The sequence below is a fragment of the Crotalus tigris genome, unplaced genomic scaffold (assembly GCF_016545835.1).
Source record: "Crotalus tigris isolate CLP2741 ecotype Arizona unplaced genomic scaffold, ASM1654583v1 scf7180000017546.9332058, whole genome shotgun sequence".
In the NCBI taxonomy this organism is placed as follows: Eukaryota; Metazoa; Chordata; class Lepidosauria; order Squamata; family Viperidae; genus Crotalus; species Crotalus tigris.
This window is the reverse complement of record NW_024096465.1, coordinates 2615236-2632105: the sequence shown is the minus strand read 5'-3', so window position 1 is coordinate 2632105 and position 16870 is coordinate 2615236. Positions and strand designations below refer to the sequence as shown.

Here is a 16870-nt window from a genome sequence, read left to right as displayed (position 1 = left end):
AGAATAATTTTCACTGGGCAAAATGTCTATGAAGATTCTCAGTCATCCAGGTCATGGTTGTTCCAAAGGTGCTTTTTCAAGAGGCAATTGGACTTTCTTTGTTTTTTCTTGAAGATGTTTTGCTTCTCATCCAAGAAGCTTCTTCAGTTCTAATTGAATGATAGAGAGTGGAAGGATTTATATTTCTTGAGTCATCTGGTCGTTAGCACTCTTTCTGAGAGTCGTTGAGGCCACTTGGGGGTTTATCTGTGCTTGCAGGGTCACCTGAATAGTGCAAATGGATGTGGAACTTTCTTGGAACTGCTGAAAGGACTATGTTGTAAACAGGAGATGGGTGGTGTTGAATCACTCGCCCTCTGTTGGGAGAAGCCTATTCAATCTTAATGTAGATGCCCTCTTTGACTCCTCTTTCAAATCAGCAGTCTTCCAGAGTGGAAAGTCCTCGAGAAAAAACAAAGAAAGTTCAGTTGCTTCTTGAAAAAGTACCTTTGGGACTTCGCTGTGCAAACAGATTTATAAGTACAAGGCAGGTTTTTATCAAAAGAATAGCTAATATCACGAATCTCACAACGACAGAGACACAAACCAGTTCTTTTGGATTGATAGATATTTCAGGAAAGTATTATTGTGATTAGTAAAAATAATCATTATCAGCTTCCTTAGGAGATAATATAGTCTGAAGCAGCACTGAAGCCAGCTGAAACTATCCTAGCATAAACGGTTCTGGAACCCAGGGATTCCCACAGCACAAAAGTAAATAAATTGAATACATATTAAACAAACTTTAAAATATTTTGAAGAAGAATGGTGACTTTGATGGGCCATGTGAATTGAATTAGCCATCCCTGTAATGCTGCCCAAGCTAATAGAAACCATACAGTAACTATGCAAGACCTTCTGTCCTGGTTTCATAAGATCTGTCCAAAAAAACGTATTTCCCCAAAATGACCAGTTCAGCCCTCTGGCAAACATCAGACTATTCTACAGACACAGTAGAACTTTCTATTTCTTTGTGGGATGGGGGTGGGGGGTTGGGGTGGGTGGGTGCAAAGCTTTAAAAAGTTTTAGGACAGAATACAAAATTGTAAGTTAACAGAATGAAAGGAGTCAACTTCTTTCTTTCTTTCTTTCTTTTTTACAAAGTTTTAAGTTAACAGAATGAAAGAAGTCAACTTCTACTATGTCAAGAAATATTCATATTCAACATATTCCTGGTTGTAAGAAGTAGAGAGAGAATATTTTTTTCAGTGACAATAGAATAATAGTAGTATAATATTCTGAAAATGTATTTTAGAAAAAATATGTGGATTTGGAAGTTATATTTTTGTAGGTGAAAAATAAGGGAAAATATTTTTTTGGTTAAACTATACACTGAAGGGATGGCCAACCTACATTCCCTTGCACCTGAAGTTTTGTCTGAGATGCTCAAAGTTGGCGTGGTTTCCTGCCGCTTCGAGTGAAATAAAGCACGAAAACTGTTCTGAAGCTCTAAAATAGTCTTAAAGTAGTTTTAAAATATAAGATAAAGAAAACCTGGGAAAATCCTTGTTTTCTCTAAAACTTCCCAAATTTTCCCTCTGACTACTTTGCATCATTGATCTCCTCACTATAATCCTTGCATTTCTCTCCTAATGTTCACTATAACATCTGACCACAAAATGTTGCTCATCTCAGGTGTTGAAATTCTAAAATATTCTCTAAGAAATGCAATATGTTATTTCAGCGCCTGTCATTTTCACCCATACCAAAGATGTACATCTCATTTTTCACTTCACATTAAATTTTCAAGTAAAATAGTTTAGAGGGAAACAAGAAAGTCTTCCTTCGTGGTGGTATCACTACCACCAGTATTAACTTCTTACTAAACAAATTTCTCCATGTGTTAACTTATTATAGTTGACAGCGAATACTAACAAAGCAAACCCATATAATAGTCTGTTTTCTAGTAATACAGTAATCTGACTATCTGAAGTCTTCTTTCCACCAAGAAAGAAACTTTGACCCAGAAATAGCCTTATCAGAGGGACTGAAAGTTACTCCAGCAGCTGCCCCAAGCAACAGGGCTACCATCCTACTACAACAACGTACTTTGTCCTAGTTTTTGGCACCACTTTGGAACAGCTTAAAGAGAGCTTTGACTTTAGTAACTGCATATTAATAACTCTTGTACTTAGCAGAGCTGAAATAAGCCACTGAGTGTTAACAGTGTCAGAAATAGTGAGTCCTCCCACACTATTGGATTTTAAACTGTTTCAAGCCCTTATAAGGGACGGTTAACACAGCTTGCGTCACTCTCATCTAAAGTCATTTTCTATCCATTTTCTTGTGGTTGCTGGGAAGCAGGGGATGTGGTGGGAAGCCAGTCTTTCTAACAGAGAGTTTAAGGACAAGTGAAATGCACTTGGGGAAAAAAAGAACACTTTACTTCAACTGTGGAAGCACCCTGGCTGCCTGTGGCATTGGAGGGCAGGCCACTGTGAGTGATGGGGGTGCTTTTTGGTTCAAAGTCAGAGTTTTCTCTGATATGGCAGACCTCAATTACACCATGTCATGTTTTCAGTGATGGGATTCAAATATGTGAACTACAGGTTCTCTGCATGGATGCCGCTTCCATAAGTCCCTTCTGGGCCTGGGCAACAAAAAATTAGCTACCGGTTCTGCCGAACTGGTGCGGCCTGGCTGAATCCCACCACTGCAGGTTTTACTTCTGAACAATAGCAAGCTCTTCCTTTTAGTGGGCACCACGGCAATGATCTGGAAAACTGAGACAAATCTCTATTAAGAGCTACTTGAAAGTTACGTGATCAACCCACAAATCATGGCAAATGAACTGATTAAAAAACTCAGCTGGCACTAGAATAGCATGTATCTACAGTGCTGCATTACAGTTGAGCATTGCTTATCCAAATGTGATCTGCATGAGGGAGTTGTCTGACTTCATCAGACAATACAGGAAGTCCTCGTCTTACAACAATTCATTTAGTGACGGTTCAAAGTTACAACGGCAATGAAAAAAGTGACTTATGACCGTTTTGTCACACTTGCAAACGTTGCAGCATCCCCATGGTCATGTGATCAAATTTCAGATGCTTGGCAACTGGTTCATACTTATGACCATTGCTGTGTTCAAAGGTCATGTGATCCCCTTTTGCGACCTTCTGATAAGCAAAGTCAATGGGGAAGCCAGATTCATTTAATAACCAGGTTATTGATTAATCAGCTGCAGTGATTCACTTAACAACTGTGGCAAGAAAGGTTGTAAAATGGGACAAAACTCACTTAACATATGTCTTACAACAGAAATTTTGAGCTCAGTTGTGGTCGTTAAGTCAAGGATGGCCTGCATGCAGAAGGAAACCTTGATAAGCCTGAAATGATTTGCAATGAAGTGCTGTGGGCCAATGAAACAAAAATTCAACTCAACAGCACAGCCATACTCACATAAGCTACATCTGGAGAAAAAGGAGGGAAACATTTGAAGAAAAGAACCTTGCCAATCATTAGGCCTGGAGTGGTTCTTTTGAGGTTGTGTGGCAGCCAATGGTACAGGAAATGTTATACTGTACAAGAGGAAAGAAGAATAAAATGGAATTAAATCTGGGTAGTCCTTGACAGGTGACCATAATGGAGCCTGCCCATTATGCTTGTATGTCATAATGTTTGTAAAACAAGTCAGTCACATGACCAACCCAATTTTACAACTTCTTTTGTGGTGGTCATTGAATGTGGTGGCAATAAAGTAGCCAGGGTAGTTGTTAAGCAAACTGATGGTTCTCTATGGGTGTGGTTTTGCTGAAACCCGGAAGTGCCAGTCAGGTGATTGTAGAAGATTGCAAATGGCCATAAATGGTCCTGTGACAGTAAGAGGGGGCCCAACTATCAGATTGGGGTCACAAATACTTTTTTTCAGGGTCAGTTGTAACTTCAAACAATCGCTGAGGAACCAGATGTACAGTAAGTCAAGAATTACCTGTTCCAACCTCTCGAAGATCATGTCCCAAAGCCAATGAAGAATGGAAACCTAAAAGATATTGGATATTTCAACAAGACAGTGATCAGAAGCATAACTCTAAAATCACCCTTGAAGTACTTACAGGAAAGAAAGACTCTGGAACTATTTTATAGTCCTAAAACATTCATAAATGTCTCCAAGTAAAATCTCAAGCTTTGCAGTGTATGTATGAAGATTTAAGGATGTTTCACAGCTCAAAGATATCTTCAGGGAAAAAAAGCTGGTTAGAGTTCCAAAAGCAGGAACAGAAAACACTTAGCTGGCTCAGGAAGCATTTGGAAGCTTTTATTTTTGCCAAAGGAAAAGTTACAAAGCGCTCATCAAAAAGAGCATCCAAACATCTGCATCTGCCAAAACCACTATTTTCTTATGCTGAATCAGGAAGCAGCTGTGCCGTAAATAGTAAGCATGCATTCAAATTTGCAAAAAGCTGTCACATTTAGCATTGTATTATGTAGAGCAGCGGTTCTCAACCTATGGGTCGTGACCCCATTTGGGGTCGATCGACCATTTCACGGGGGTCGCCAAGCAAGGCTGTCTGCCATTTTTTTCCCTTTTCTGGCGGGTGCGTTACCTCCCTTGGGCTGGGCCAGCTGGTGGCCCAGCCGGTGGTCAGCCTGCTCCGTCTCTGCCGCTTGCCAGCTATGCCTCGGCCGGTGCAGGGGGCGGCACCACGCATGTGTGGTGCTTCCGGGCAGGGAAAGTCCTCGACTTACGACCGGTTTAGTCCTCGACTTATGACCAGTTGGGGGTCGCAGCATTAAAAAGGTTGAGAACCACTGATGTAGAGGATGTGTCTTGTCATGAAGAAAATCTACCTACTGGTATGTGGTCACTAAGAGATTGATCAAGGTTGATCAATCAATCAATCATCAATCAATCAAAGAAGTTGTGTCAGCTTTTGTTCAACTTCAGGATTCATCGAAGTACACAAAGTGGCCTGGATTGCCTGAACCTTTGCATGCAATTGTAAAAGAGATAAAAGAGATACAGGACTACAATTCTGATCCTGGCTGCACTGCAGGTTTAAAGTCCAAAAGGTGTGAAGGAGTCATTGTATCGTTGTGCTGTGAAACCAGACTGAATTTTGGTCAACAATATTGTATTTACAACACTGAGGCTAAAAAATCACATTAGCAACATGAAAGAGTAATTATATGCATGTAATGCTTATCAAGTTATTTATAGACTATAAAGCACAGTTAATTTTAAAATTAATTCTGATTTTTAAAATATGCCTGAAAAGTTTGCAAATGAAAACAATTATGGGATGGGGATAAAAATAACATTTTTAAAGCTGGTCTTTTCTTCCTCTTCTGCTGGGTAGTCACCTTCTCTTTGTCCTGATTCCTACTTTTTCTGACCCAGCTTTTTCTCTCTTTGGATTCTGTCCTTCTCTAGTCCTGCTCAGCCTCTTTGCCACCCAGATCTACCTCCATCTCCAACATTTACTTATTTTCTTATTCTTATGCTCAGTTGACTAAGTGACAAAAGCAGGCTGCTGCTGGAAGGAAAAGGAAAGCAGAACTCCTTTGTCCTTTTACTACTGGCAGAATATAAATCAAATAAACATAATAAATGAATGAATAGACTAATGAATGAATAGATAACAAGGAGGTGGAATGCTGATACTATGGATGAATCAAAGCCTAGAAGCAGACTTCCTCAAATATCCAGTTGAGCTCAGGTGACTAGATTGGGGATTGGAGCTGATTGAGCACTGCATCCTGTCCTACCTTCACCTTTAATCTAAAAATTAACAGTACTTTTCCACTGCTGTTGGCCTAGAGCAGGGTTGTCAAACTCGCCACATCACGTGATGTGTTGTGATGTATCACAACTTTTTTCTCCTTGCCGGAACTGGGGTGGGCGTGGCTTCTGCATGACATATCCAGCCCGCGGCCTGGCAGTTTGACACCCATGGCTAGCCCTAGAGCAGGGATAGGCAACCTCGGCTCTTTTATGACTCATGGACTTCAACTCCCAGAATTCCTGAGTCAGCCTAGCCTAGCTGACTCAGGAATTCTGGGAGTTGAAGTCCATGAGTCATAAAAGAGCCGAGGTTGCCTACCCCTGCCCTAGAGCATATTCTTGGGTGACCTTAGTTGCACTGACCACCAGGAGGCAAGAACTGTGTGATTGGTTTTGTCTTTATTGGGACTCTTCAGATGTAGGTAGCCAGTTGTTATGAGTTCCAACCTTCTAGCTGGAATTGAACTTGGTGACCTTCTCATTTTAGATTATTATAAACAGTGCATTAGCTTTAGAAGCTGTTTAGCTCCTGGCACTCAAATATTACAGGGATATCTAGAAGCATTATCAGAATGTATATCTCATCCTTGAGGGCATGACATAATGTAACGCCTATGTCTCTTTTTTTCTGAGAGCATAAGGGAAAGTGGGTTGTGCATACCACACTGATAATATTTGATCCCCTTAGACACAAGCTCCAGTTTAAACTATCATGGATTCTGAAGAAAACATGACTTCATTTTGATATTCCATTTTTTTGTGTTTACAAGCATCTGCACTAGTCTAACCAGATCCCCTCACACGGATTCTGACTTTTCAAATAGACAGATAAGAACTATTTGTTTTTGTTTGTTTTAATCAGTTCCCTTCCCAAAGCTTTTGCCCAGTGTAATTTACAATAAATTCAATTGGCATATAGTCATTCATGAAGCTTTGGGGATGAAACTGGTTCTCTGCAAATAGCCACATACCATTATAAACTGTGCTGCAGTAGTAATTTCTACTTGTGTGGAAATTAAATGAAGATGAAAGAACCTCTATGTCCATTTTAGAAAACAGGTATAGCCTCCTTAATCGGAAATATTTTTCCCCTGAGGGGGAAAAATGTTGCATTTGTCTTGCCATGCCATTGAGAAGAGAGACCCAAATTTGCTCCCAACAGCTTTGTGCCAGAATCATTTTTGATATATAGTTGGGATTACAACTCCTAGAATTTCTATTAGTAGGGCCAGTTGCTGAAGCGCAGGACATGTTATCCCAGCCTATTCTGAGGATGCAGAGATGGACTAATATACATTGCTATAAAAATGAAAAAAGTGCTTAATATACAAGAGAAAGCATTAGTACCTTGAAAGCTATGCTCTTAAGACTATTCTAGAAATTGCAGATTTTTTTCAGTTGAAACATTTCTAGTTCTAGTTTATTTCCTACAAATTGTTCCAAAGCCAATGCTAATGACAATCAATGTTTCACTGATTTTGTATTATGAAGAACTCTGCACCGAGCAAATTTTTGCAATTACTGAGAATGCAAAGACTTTAAAAAGTGACAGTATACAATTTATTTCAGAGAACTGTTCATATCATCAGTCTGCAAATGCAAGTCAGCACCACCAAAGCACTATACTTAAGTGAAAATTATAAAACCTGTGGTGCTTAACATACCATATCCTATTTCTGATCATTTTAATCTTCTGAAATAACAGGAAGGAAAGTACAGTAGGGTTGTTTTTTTTTTTTTTTTTGTAGTAGTAATAGAAGCAGTCTCTGGGAGTGAACGTTTATTCTTTCTTTCCTGTTTTGCATCTTTGTATGTTTACCGGTACTACATAGGCTAAACTACTGTATACTGTAGTTAAAGCTATTCCACCCAGAACCTGTGTAGCAGTGGTTCTCAACCTGTGGGTCGGGACCCCATTTGGAGTCGAACGACCATTTCACGGGGGTCACCAAACAACGCAGTCCACCATTTTTCCCCCCTTTTCCTTAGCTGTGCTACTCCCTTTTATTCTATTGGCTTTTGAAAGCCAATAGAATAGACTCTCCTGAATTGTCCAGGCTGTCTCTGCCCTGCTGAGCCCGCCAAAAGTCCCATTCTGCAAATAGTGCTGCACCAGTTGAATAGTCTTCGACTTACAACCGGTTGAGTAGTCTTCGACTTACGATCGGTTGGGGGTCGCAGCATTAAAAAGGTTGAGAACCACTGCTGTGTAGGCTTTGTTGTCATCTGTATAAATTTTCTGATCCTAGCAAAGTTTCAGAGACACATCACTTTAGATGGAAAAATAAACTACCTTCTGAGTTGCTTATATGCCATTTTGTCAAAAAATGGACATTACCATTTTACACAGTAATCACCTCTATGCAGTTCTTTTTCCAAGCTCTTCAGTAAGATCCATGGCAGAGAAATGAAGCCAGGCATTGCAGTGTGGGGAATTGCAACAATTTCAAGAGGAAGGACTTACAATCCAGTTGAGTTCTGAATCCAATTTAAACTAAGCATTGCAGTCTAACCTGTATCGAAAGGCATATTCAGCCAGTTAGCTTGAATATATTTTAAAATGCAGCTATAAATAAGTCTGCATCAGTTGCATGATTAGAAACGTCTATCAGTGTGTTTCTTTTACCAAAGGATATATTTTTTTCCATGGGGGCAGGGTTTTTTTATCATTACTGTAATTGGGTTCTGGGATTTTGGAACACCATTGAGGAAAAGATTATATCAACAGAAACAGAGTAGCAATCATTTTCACACATCAAGGGTCAACTTACTCCCCTTCTGCTTGTCAGGAACACCAAAGATGATGGCAGCATATGTGCAGCCCCTTCTCAGAATACAGGTCTATACTGATCAAGGAGAGAGGCAACCTGGAACTAAGGAGAAACTTCCTGACAGTTAGAACAATTAACCAATGGAACAACCTGCCTCCAGAAGCGGTGAATGCTCCAACACTGGAAGTTTTTAAGAAGAGACTGGATAGCCATTTGTCTGAAATGGTGTAGGGTTTCCTGCCTGAGCAAGGAGTTGGACTAGATGACCTCCAAGGTCCCTTCCAATATTATTATTATTATTATTATTATTATTATTAGTAGTAGTAGTAGTAGTAGTAATAGTAGTATCACAGTGTCCTACTAACATATGCTTTTTGAATGCTCATTTACACTTGTTGATGATCTGGTGGTATACTTTTTATATCAATGTATGGTCATGAGTGTCCTGTCTCTTGAATGTACTGTATGTTCATACTGTATGTCTTTATTTCTTGTGCAGCAGCCAATGGCATTTCAGAGATACCAACCTTGGCTTACCTTCCTCTTCTCCAGGGAATTATCCTTGAGATATACCTCAGAAGTATGTTTTAAATAAATATCTCTGCCTTGCATAAAGTCCAAATATGAACACGAAGAATCATTACCAATTCCTAGTGAAACCTATAAAACCTATAGTTTATCCTTTGTATACAGAGAAATCTACAAAACTCCTATAGGCACCAGGGAAGAAGAGTTACAGACTTTTAAATTTCCTCATCATTACTCTTCAGTGTCACCACAGATGCAGACAAGTATCAAGTTTATCAGAAAAATAGATAACTTATTCCTTGTATAGTTTTTTTATTCGCTAATAACCAGAAAATTATCATCCTTCTTGGTTGCTGTCCCCCTTTGTGGAGCAATATTCCTCTGGATATTCAAATAGCCCCCTCTCTCCTGGTTTTTAAGAAATCCATTAAAATGTGACTATTTCATCAGGCTCAAAAGCTGAAATAGTATAATATGTTCCCTCTAGAAACAGAAAACATCTTTTGCTTCAAGAATATATTTGCTGGTTGAGTTCACAACTCTGAGGATTAACTTTTCACATATTGCTGCAAATTTTTGAAAAGCAGAATATGTTCTCCCAAACCTTGTTAGACGTTTACCCTGGAACTAAAAGTATCATCATTTTGTTAAAAACTACAAAATAAAATTTAAAAAAGGATTTCTTTTTTAAAAAGGCATAAAGCTTGTATAACTTTTTTCTATTTTGAAAAGTAGAAGTCTATCAAATCAGACACAGATCCATTTGATTTCATGGACTTTTACTACTTTGCTCTACTTTGAATGGAACATTGAGTATTTTGTATTTTAATTTTGTTTTTTAGCCTATGACCATATAGCTACAAATTTTAAAAAGAATCAGATTGTTTTTGACAGCTATTTTTAGTGGGATTTTTCTGAAAAATATATCCTCACGTTATTTTATTGTGCCAGAGTCTGGCATCAAAATGTCTGGATCAATATTGCTCTATCCCTAGTCCAAGGTAGTAAATACAGTATGCAGTCTAGTCGTGGCTGTGCACCATTGGATGGCATCTGTAGAGATTCATTTTTATCTTTATTTGTATCGGAAGGACCTACAAACTATACATATATAACATTCAACACTGAACAAGTAAAATAGGCATACAATAGGTCATAAAAGATAGCATGTTTAAAATTATGTAAAATAAATAGGATTAAAACTAAATGTTCTTTAGATAAAGGCATTAACATGTTTATCTATCCACAAATTTAGGTTCCATCAGAACAAAATCCATAATATGTGTTTTAATATATAATCTTTGGAAAAAGTGTGGATAAACAGTAAATGTTTAATTTATTTACTTATTAAATTTATACTTCACTGTCAAGTGATTCCAAATGTTCATTTGTTGCTGCAGAACTGAAAAACCTATCAATCTGATTTTAATTTTTAATGGATCAAATATATTATGAAAAATTAATAGCATTTTCTTGGTCTTAGGTTTTTTTTTTTTCTTTTCTTTTGCTGGGTACTTAAAGCTTTGATTTTGAGGGCCCTGGATTAACATCTTGCAGTCAGTTGAATACAATAAACAGAATATAGTCAAAGATCCAAAAATATAATGCTGTTGCCAAGGTTACATTTTCTAAATGCAACTGAAAATGTGTTTTACCAAAGTAAATGAAATCAGTTGGTAACATGGTAATATTATGATTTAAGTAAATTTGACAGTTCTTTTGAATAGCATCTGGCAATATTATTACCAATAATCTTTAATTTATTAGCCAGTTCAAAGGAATTTTCTTTATCTGTAACAAAATATAATTTATGCTATTTATAGTTTGGCCAGATCAGCGGTTGCTATGGTACAAACCATCACACTGTATATTTTGCATGCATTTTTCTTATCCAATGAAAGGTTTACGCATCTTTGATGATTAATTATTACTTAATTTCCTCAATTTGTATTCTTGTTGGAGGGCAACTATATAAATCTTTGTCTGCATACATAGACATTTTGCTTTGTATTGTTTCAGTGCAGCTGTGGAGCTTTCTATTAATTTTTTGCAAATAGATTTGCAGTGATTTAATACCTTCTGTGTCTGCATTGGGCAAGCTAATGGTTCGGTGTGTAGGAGATGAGTTGTTTTTGAAAAAGATGCTGTTGTTGACAGCACAGTGTTATTTTTGACTAGCCTGCAACTGAGCAGCTTTCTTTAAATTGGCAACCTCCAGTTAGCACTGCAACTTTCACAACATTCAGCCATTGCAACTTTTGGACTGATGATAGTTCATAGGCAATGTAGGGTTTTTATCAATGTGAACTTATATGAGGATTTTGCAATTTCAAGGACAATTAAGACTAGCAAAGCATAGAAGGGGAAGCATTGTGTGTCTGTAAGATGGCAGATTGGGAAATTTGGGGAAATCCAAGTATGGGAAGAAAGGAGAAGATAAAATTGGGCAAACGTGACAAAGTGAGAACATCCTTTCACTGTGGTTAGGGCTCTTGTCAAGAGCAGGAAATTACCTTCTACTTGCTTTGCCTTCCCTTAGGCTCCTGGCTGCTTATGTGCTGACTGTCAATTGTTGCTGCTGCTGGACACACATTTCCTTCCCATTCTCTTTAAGTAATATTGCTCCTGACCCTATGATCTTGTCTTCTTCTGATTTAGGCCATGTGGAGAAGACACTGAATAGCTGAGACGTATAATCAGCCCAGTTGTCTTCCTTGCAACGATCCATTGAGATTGATAATCACTTGTCATTCTTGTTTCAGTTGTTGTGTAGTCAGAACTGTAACAAAACCTAAGTCTGCCAATATTGACAATGAGTATCTTTTTCATAAGTTTCCTATGTTCAGAGATTTTCATTGTGATTTTGATTCCGGGGGATTCTTATTCAGGAATCTTTTGTCAGGAACAATTAACCATGAGTATTCATTGAGTTCAAAGCACCTATATACAAGAATCTAATCAACTAAAGATCAAAGCTAAACTGACACTAGATAAAGGGCAATGGAATTCAAGGAGGCTGGATGTGGGTCTCTTTTGGAAATGCAATGATTCCAAACTTATGACATGTTTAACTCTGCCTTCTAGCTCAGTCTGCCCTTCTCCTACACCTTTTTATTTATAGCAAGACTATGAAAGACGTGACTCTTCAGCTTCCCCTTTTCAGCTCCAGAAACAGATGACCCCAGAATAAATGCAGCCAAAATTGGGCCTGATTTGGAAATACTGATTCCATCTCTCAAAAGCAAATTCTTTGGAGCCTAAATCCTTCATATAGAGCAGGAAACCTGGTGTTCTCAGATCAACAGGAAATGCTCACTGCATTTACAATAACAGGTATTTACTGATATTAATTTGATATCTCCAACACCTTAGTAGGATTTCTATTTTTGTGAAAGTACTTAAGACCCTTTAATAATGGCTTCAGGCAGGAGGGATTTTTTTGCCTGTTTATTTATTACACAATGATCTATTTTTAAATGTTCAGATTAGAAGATGGCTTAGAATTTATGTGGAAAGATAGATTAGAAATATATAAAAACGTATTTTTCTTTCCCCTAGCTTTATAAGAACAGGAGGCCTACAGCATTTAGCCACCCTGTATGGTGACTATGAGGAGCGTGAGAGAATCATTCTTTAAGGTGGAACCAGAGATACAATTCCTGACGGGGACAGAGAAGTGCATTTTTCTTCACTAATATTTTTGTTTGCAATATATAAACTGTCTTTGAATGCAGAAATGATTAAATAATTTGAATAACTCAACAATTCAAAAATCATATCTCTGACATAAAGAAATAGATGTTAAGCTGAAATTTAACATTCTGAAAATTTATGATAACATTTTTGATTAAATGGCAAAGTATGTTAATTTTATAAGGATATAAGTATGAAATTCCAATATTTCCTATACTAGTCTGTAAATATAGGGGTTTAAATTAGGTTTGTGTGCTTGTCTGCATGCTTTGTCATTGGTGAAAAATGCAATCATAAAATACAGGATTGGAAATCCAATTCTTTTTTTCTCCTATATAACGATGTTATAGAACTTATTACCAAGGTTTCCTTTAGGCTACAGTGATTTAAAATAACTATGTCATGGCTGCATTCATCTGAGAAAATTTAATATGAACCATATATCGGCTCTGGATAACACTAGAACTAGAGTTGAGCAAACACTTTTCAACTATTTCAGCACTCTTCCCTTTCCTTTGTCCATTGTAGGCCTTTTAAATCCCATCTTCATTATGTTAATGTGATTATTGAAAGGATATATCTTATGCTGAATTCAGCATGCCTACATTAAGTTGCTTTGCATGATACATGCTTAGTTGGAAGAAAGAATTATTGAATTCAGTTGGACAGATAGATTCTTAGTTCATTATGGTAATGGTCAATTATAAGTATACAGTATATAATCTTTGCTTGTTTTCAAAATAAATTATGTGCTCAAAATCATATTTAATAAACCCCAAATATATTATGGCTTAACTGCAAAAGAAATATACTCTCTTGCACAATGTGGTTGTTCTTTCTCATTTTTTTTGCAGATAAGGGGAAGGCAATGAGCTTGTGAAATCTTTCTTAGTGTCTGTGATAATTCATGTCTCACCTTTATTTTTTTTTTTTAAAAAAGGGTTAAGCTGACATCTTGCAAAGGAAACCATCAGTCTCCAACAAGTATGCATTTCTAAATTGTTCTCTCTAATTCACAGATCCATACTTGGCCCTTTTATGAGTTATGGACTTCAACTCCCAGAATTCCTCAGCCAGGCACACTGGGAGTTGAAGTCCACAAGTCATAAAAGGATCAAGTTTGAAAACCCCTGTTCTAATTAGATAGCCACAGTATCTGTACTAGGCTCTTTTGTAGGCCAGGAGACACCCAGGAATGGGGTTTAGCACTATAACTTTGATTTGGGGAGAGGGGTAGGTTGCAAGTAATTAACCAAACAAGGATTGTTATTCAGGGAAACTGGAGAAAAAGTGAACAACAGTTCTGGAAAAAAAAGTTAATCAACAAGGAATGAAGTTTTGGAATATATATGGAATGGTGAGATAAAGGCAGGAAGACAAAAAAAAAACTTTAAAAAAATTATATACATGGGCATAAAGATACCCAGAGAAAGTTTCTCACACATCTTAGTCAGGACTGTCTATAACTGTCTCTGAAAGTATAAGACAGATAGTTGAGGGTATTCAGTGGCCTGAAAGAATGTTAGTGTGGGGAAGATATACACCCCTCCTTAATAGGAATGGAGACAACAAATGAACAGTCACAGAATGCTTGGGCTCTTTGGTACTTCAGGGAAAGAATAATATACAACATAAAGTATGGGAAAGTAACACCTATCAGATCTGGTGTGATATTAAGGTGATACTTCCTCTTGAATCATAGAAACCACATAAGCATCCTTAGTTTAGGACAGCTGCTATGTCAGTATGTTTCAAACATGACAAAGAAAAGTGGTAGGAAGTAACACTATGCAAAGCATTCAAAGGGTGATTTACAAAACTTGGTGGTGCAATGAAAATCCTCCTCAATCTGTTGAGGCAAATCTCTGTGATGCTGCTTTGAGGATTTTCTAGGTTGTTACCACTGTGGGTATGAACAGCTGCTTTGTTTTGCTGGCAGTCTGAGGGGAAATGCTGTCTGTGCATCAGATGTGCAGAGAACCTAGGAAAGACCATGAAGCAGCTATGCTGAATCTGCCAAAGGAAATGGCTGCCTCAATCCTTTGAGGAAGGGCATTTTACAGAGCATTACTTTGAATACTTTGCATAGTTGTAATAGAGGGCAATCTGAGGCATGTGTCATGCAAATACATAAGGGGGAGTCTATCATTTGCCTTCTCCTTTCCTGTTGCCTCCCAAAGATGCTAAAAGGTAACAAGAAACAGTCTTATCACTTTATTTATATAAATGGGTATTTTATGATTCTCTGCAGCTTCTATGACAGGTGTTTAGTAGATATGAAACTCCATAATGACAGCCACTGAATGGGATTATCTTCAACACATTCTTAGCATTTCACGCAACCTCCTCAAGTTTTCTGACCTTTGTTGTACACTTTCCTCCCTACAATCAGAGATTTCCAGACCTCAAAACCCATTCTGCAATAAATGTCACCTGTTTAGGGGTTACCTGGCTATGTAAGTTATATTTAAGCTTACATTTAAATAGGAACCCGTGGTATTAAAATTGTACTTTTTAAAAATTGATTTAGAATATCTTGAGCCCCTCTTAAAGCTGAAAGATATTTTAGAGGAATAGCCTTAAATTTCTCCACATTGCTTATCTAGAAGTGACAAACGAGACATCCCGTTGGTAGATAATGTATATCAAGAGAGGAAGAAACCAAAAGGTTTGAACTGTGGGAAGGTTTCACATCCCCCATGCTATTCCTCCATTAAATATGCATACATAGCACATGAATATGCTTTCTCTCTCTTGCACACACTCACACGCTGGCAAAGAACCTGTTACACTAATATCCCGTCATAGCTAGCTTGGCACTAGATTGCAGCATTTGCTTTTTTTTTTTCCCCTCCCACATCCATTTTTTCCTCCCAACGTTATGAGCGAGCCTTCTCACAACTTCTCTTGGAGCGGGTGGCCAGAATCCGTTCAGCTTTCTTGCAGGACCCGTTTCACGTGGCACCCTGGGCTGAGCCGCCACGACCAGCCCGCAAGCGGCAGGAGCAAAGCGCGCGCCTCGGCTCCAGAGAGGGCCGCCTCGCTGCACCCTTGGCAAGCGAGGGAGGCGGCTTCTGTGGCGGTGGCCGCTCGGGGAGGAAAGAGGGCCGAGCGCGCCCTGACTGACAGCGGCACGGAGCGCCTCCCCTCAGACGCCCAACGCCGGGAGAAGGAAAAGAAGAAGCTGCTCCCGGGGAGTGTCTCCCTCGCCCGCCTGCGCCCCTCCCTCATCATCACCTCCCTCCCCCCCCCCGCGCTTGCTGAGCTAAGTCGGGTCACTCTGGCGAGCGTCGCCTGGGCATGGCTCAGCATTGCCTTGTCTGCTGCGGGGCCGAGGCAAGGCGAGCAGGTAAGGCGGGCAGCGGGCTCCCCAAGCCAAGGGGAGTGGGCGATCAGGAGACAGCAGCGGCTCTTCGCCGGCTTGAGGAAGACGGGAGGGGGGGGGGGAGCGAAGGAGGGAAAGAAGGAAGGGGCCCGGGCTGCGATGCACAGCCTGGTCTGAATGACCTCGCTGCAAGCTGGCGGCTAGAGAAGAGCGCGTCCCGAGTGTCTGGCAAGGGGCGCAATTGTGCGGGAGAGATTCGAGATCTGGCGGCTTCTAAATATGGCACCACTCCGTATTTAATCCAGGGTCGCTTTTTTGGGAGGGGGGGAGCTGCGGATTGCTCTCCTGATCAACATCTTAGATGAGACCCCACCTTTCCCGGGCAGCTTTGGATGCAGCTTGGCCAGCCTCTCTGTCTGCCAGGGCAGTCCCGTCCCCGTTGCATGCTTTTACTCGGGGGGAATGTAGCCTCCCCTTCCTCCCCCGAAGCAGATTTCCAAATAAACGTGAATGGATTGAGAGTTGGACGGGGGTGGAAAAGACACCTGTTGCTGATTTGCCTGCTTTCCCTGCCTCCCTGCTGTGACCTTCACTTCAACTGTGATTTGGAGGGAAAGGATTATAGAGGTTAAGGTTGCTTTTGTGCTTCCCTCCACCCACTTCGCAGTGAAGTTTATTCATGTGCCTGCGTATGTGTGAGATGATGATCTTCGGTTGTGTTAGTTATAGGCCTTGGAGGAAGTGCTGGGCTGCTTTCTCTGTCCCCTTCTTCCACTCCGTTGCAGGTGG

General features: G+C 39.4%; 1 protein-coding gene and 1 long non-coding RNA gene across 8 annotated transcripts in view; one reads left to right on the top strand and one right to left on the bottom strand.

Moving 5' to 3' along the window:
* Positions 1-209: 209 nt before the first annotated feature.
* On the bottom strand, positions 210-15786 carry LOC120304428. 2 transcript variants are annotated; one of them, XR_005555717.1, is made up of 4 exons: positions 15656-15786; positions 3971-4021; positions 3442-3560; positions 210-441 (listed from the first exon to the last, which is right to left on the bottom strand). It is a non-coding gene; the product is annotated as an uncharacterized LOC120304428 (long non-coding RNA). The 2 variants fall into 2 exon arrangements; XR_005555716.1 differs by lacking the exon at positions 3442-3560.
* A 158-nt stretch (positions 15787-15944) lies between these two features.
* CYRIA (CYFIP related Rac1 interactor A) overlaps positions 15945-16870 on the top strand; it is a 77730-nt gene continuing 76804 nt past the window's right edge. For 3 of the 6 annotated variants that reach the window (XM_039334944.1, XM_039334926.1, XM_039334908.1), the window contains exon 1: positions 15945-16105. The gene's annotated coding sequence lies outside the window, so the exon portion shown is untranslated. The remainder of the gene's footprint in view (positions 16106-16870) is intronic. The other 3 variants (XM_039334892.1, XM_039334916.1, XM_039334934.1) reach the window with 3 other exon arrangements.